This window comes from Gavialis gangeticus, unplaced genomic scaffold, assembly GCF_001723915.1.
Source record: "Gavialis gangeticus isolate Ggan-Ray unplaced genomic scaffold, GavGan_comp1, whole genome shotgun sequence".
Classification (NCBI taxonomy): domain Eukaryota; kingdom Metazoa; phylum Chordata; order Crocodylia; family Gavialidae; genus Gavialis; species Gavialis gangeticus.
The window spans coordinates 81,426,537-81,430,658 of record NW_017729033.1 but is presented as its reverse complement, the minus strand read 5'-3'; the positions used below and the strand labels follow the sequence as shown (position 1 = coordinate 81,430,658).

General features: G+C 50.3%; 1 long non-coding RNA gene across 1 annotated transcript in view; it reads right to left on the bottom strand.

Moving 5' to 3' along the window:
- Positions 1–3,325, bottom strand: part of LOC109304134 — an 80,741-nt gene extending 77,416 nt beyond the window's left edge. Inside the window, exon 1 of the long non-coding RNA XR_002099304.1 lies at positions 3,261–3,325. This is a non-coding gene — a long non-coding RNA (uncharacterized LOC109304134). The remainder of the gene's footprint in view (positions 1–3,260) is intronic.
- Between the last annotated feature and the right edge of the window lie 797 nt (positions 3,326–4,122).

The following is a 4,122-nucleotide window of genomic DNA, read 5'->3' as shown; positions in this document are numbered from 1 at the left end:
TGGAAGTGCTGTGGAAACAGACTGCGGTCCTGGATGAAGGCCATGGATGATGATTACCGGGTGCTGGTGCTCATCTTTATGCCATCCGTTGCCCTGCCTCTGACCCTAGCACTGCCTGTCCCCCAGTAGCCACCCAGCAGCAGGCCCCTACTTGGGCCTGGGAGGAGGTTCTGTGCCCTGTCCAGGAGCCAGGAGCCAGGAACCCTAACCCTGGCCCCCACTCCATTTTTGGTTCCCCCCTGCTTGGGTCCAGGCTTGCTACTTGCCCCAGCTCCATGCAGACACAGAGCCAGAGCTGCTTGCAGTAGGGCCAGGGCTGCATACCAACCCTGCTGGCTTTGTACACCAACTGCTGGATGGGGAGTCGCCCGCATAAGGGGATCGCCAGCCACTGTCACCCCTGGTCACCACCCACTGCGCTCACCGCAGCATGCACACCCATGGGGGAAAAGACAGAGGTAAGGTGCTGGCTGCCTGTCCCTGGGCTCTGTCCCCTAGGTGCTCCCACCCCATGACCCCCCTCCCCCACCCTGGGATGGCAGGCAAAAGAAATTCTACATAATTTTCATGAGGAAAAAGGTTTTTTTATTTTCAGGAATGGTGTGGGTGGTGGAGGGGATCTGTTTATGGGGGAGGGAGGGGCTGGGGGTCTCTGGGGAATAAAAACTTGTTATTATGAGATGGGTCTACAGTAAGCATGGTGCTGGGGGTTGGCAGGGGGGGTGGGGCAGATCTGTGGCAATGGTGCAGGTGAGCTAGAGCGGGGAGTGCTAGAGGTGGTGATCAGCCAGTGCCTACTGCATATAATGCCCAGGTCCCCATGGCTCTCCTGGGTCCTTGGTGGGGGCGGAGGTGATGGAGCACTGCTGCCACTGCCATGCCTTCTCTCCCCTGGCCTCATGGAAGAGCTCCCCTTGGGCCTTGCAGATATCATGTAGCACACAGGCTGTGACAATGACCCAGAGAGGTTGTCCTCCTCAAACTCGAGGCAAGTGGTGAGGGTCCACCAGTGTCCCTTGAGACAGTCAAAACTACACTCCACCAGGGTGTGGGTCCAGCCCAGGCACTGGTTAAAGTGGGCCAGTCAGGGGTCCAGCTAGCCAGTATAGGTCCTCATAAGCCAGGGCAGAAGTAGGTAGGCAGGGTCACCGATGAGAAAGTATGGGACCACCACAGTACCCAGCTGCATGTCTGACACCCCCAGTGTGAAGCAGCTGCTCTGCAGCAGGCCTGGCAGGGAAAACTTATGGAACATACAGGCATCATGGGCACTGCCCGCCCAATCAGCATTTACATACATGAAGATGACATGGTGGTCCACAATGGCCTGAAGCATCATGGAGTGAAGCCCCTCTGGCTATAGTAGGGGTGGTCACCATGGGGCAAGTGATGGGGCTGTGTGTCCTATCCAGGGCCCTAATGCACTGGGGGAGTCCCAGGGCACAGAATACCACCACCACTCACCATATAAGTGGCTGATGTACCGCAGGCTGGCAGGCATGACCAATTTCAGCAGGGCAAGGGCCGAGCAGGTGTCTGTGGGAAGAGACAGCTGTATGCTGGTGTTCTGCTGCTCCAGGTGTGGCTGGAGCCACTCTAGGAGATCCTGGAAGGTGACCTAGGTCATCCCTAAGGCCTCCGGCTACTGCTCATCATCCCAGGTCTGCTGGATGATGTGCAGGCACTAGTCCTGGCTGGCCCAGTGGGCCCAGAGGTGATGGGGCTGAAGGCCCAGGAGAGTGACAGCAGCCCCAGTGGTGGCATCCTGGAATATGTCATTGGAGTCCCTGATGAAGTCTGACCAGGAGGATTGGGTTGAGGTGGCAGATGCACAGTGGCTGTCCTGGGAAGGCACAGTGTGGCTGGGCAGGAAGGCATGGGGGAGCCAGGAGGGTTGAAAATGGCCATGAACCAGCCAGTGGTTGGTGCAGCAGGCCAGCAGAGACAGCACAATGGCCAGGTCATTACTGCCAGGGGCAGGGGCAGCCATGGTGTAGGGAGGCAGAGGTGACCAGGAGAGCTTTGCCACATCCTGTCCGTGCACTACTCATGCTGATCCTGGCCAGAGAAGTGGCTGATCTGAGAGCAGCCAGTAAATCTCACTTTTGAAGATGGCTGCCAGACACTGGCAGCTGGAGCCAGAACCTTTTACTGCCATTGCCAGTAAATCTGCTTCCACTACCCAACATGTGTAGATGCCCACCTGGCACCATTTACTTGTGAGTAATTTACTCATAAGTAAGTTGGTGCCACAGCTTCCCACCTTTTTCTGTTTGCAGCTCTCTTTTTTTGGACTTGCTTGACAATTTTGTGCCTTTTTCACAGGGACCAGGTTTTCATGGGGTTCTGTGAAAATCATGAAATCATGAATTTGGTAGGTCCCTAATTATAAGACAATTGTTTTCAGTTGCTCATAACTTTTCCCATTTCACTCAAATTTCAGAGTGAAATTTCCATGCTAGGTGTTGGCTTTACATTAAATGCAATTGGATATTTTCAGCAAAAATTATTTCTCCATTTCTGAGAATGAAATTAGAAAATAAAACATCCTTTGCTCATAGTAAAATTTAGAAAATGTACAGCCATTTCCTTGAGGATACCTCTGCTTTGAGACAAGAACTTGAAATCCACCTCAGTGTCAGGAATGGATCCTTTGCCAGCTCTAGGGAGAAGATTAAAAATGCCATAATCCATATTTGGCCAAGTTATAAACCTTTAAAAATAACTCACTTCAGAAGAGCTCCAGACCTGAGGGAGTAATTGACACAGGAAGTAATAAATAGGGACAAAGTGTTCAAGGAGGGAGGAGGAAGTGGGAGGAGTGAGGAACCTGGAACCATAGAATCAGATGAAAAAGAGACTGAATGAAGAATTAGAGGGTGACTGATACTGTAGTTTAGGTGGTGAAGACAGGAACAGGAAGAAGCAAGAAGGAGTGGGGCAGGCACAGAAACAGTCAGATTTTGAGATTATTCGGGACAGAAAAATATTCTATTTCTAAAGAACATTCTCTTCCAGTATAACTGCAGATTCTTTTGTCTCACCATTTCTCAGAGATGTCAGCATAACATACCGACAGGGCATGTATTATTTCCCTCTAATGAGTGGTCTCCACAAAGGAAGACAATCTGCCACTGTTACAAGTGATTCTGTAAGCTCAGGTGGTAGACATCAGGATATAAAGATTTCATCCCATCTATAAAACCTTGTACATATCAATACCATTCCATATAACTTTCTATGATTCTATGAATGTTTACCTTGTTTTGTTTTTCACTTTTGTTTGGTTTCCAGTTTGCTTCTTATAAAACCTGGGAAATGACAGCCAAAATAGTCAAAAACTTATGTAAAAATGCTAAAGATGCAAAGTCAAGCACTGAATATTTAAGGAATGCTAGAATTGATGTTGTCTGCATGAACTTGATTCAGTCCTCTACATACATATTCATGGCATAGTCATTAATTACATCATCATGTAGAGAGGATCCCTTCCACATCTGGGACACATTTATGCTAGATGCTTTACTACACATTAGACTAATCTAATGCACAGTAAAGCATCACCATCTACATGTATGTGGCACTTACTGCACATTAGATTAATATAATGTGCCATATACTGGCACTGACAGAGACAATTACTAGAATATGTCACATTAGTTTAATGTACCATAAAGCACATGTAGACGTTGGCTGGGAGCAATTTGCTCCTCATTAGCCAAGGTAGCAGGGGGCCACAGCTACTGAGCTCCAGGGAGTGGGTGGAGATGTCCTGGAGTTGGGGACAGCTCCCTACTGTATGGAGTTCAGGATTGCAGCCCAGCTCAGCAGCACTAGCCTGGGGCCTCTGTGCCTCTGAGTCACTCTGCTCCCCAAGGCCAAAGAGAGGGCAGTAATGAGTTGGGATCCCCCAGCCCACACCCCAGCTCCTGCCCAGTGCTGGGGGAGGCAGAAACTGAGCAATGCCAGGACCAGAGGAATACACATATCCCCACTGACAAAGAAAGATGGGGTGCCTGGGGGGGTGCTGTGGTGTGCCAAATGGGGACCTGCCAGCCCCATATGTCTTTCTTAAGGCTCCAATCACACCAGCACCACCATGGATGGGGCTCAAGAGTCTCT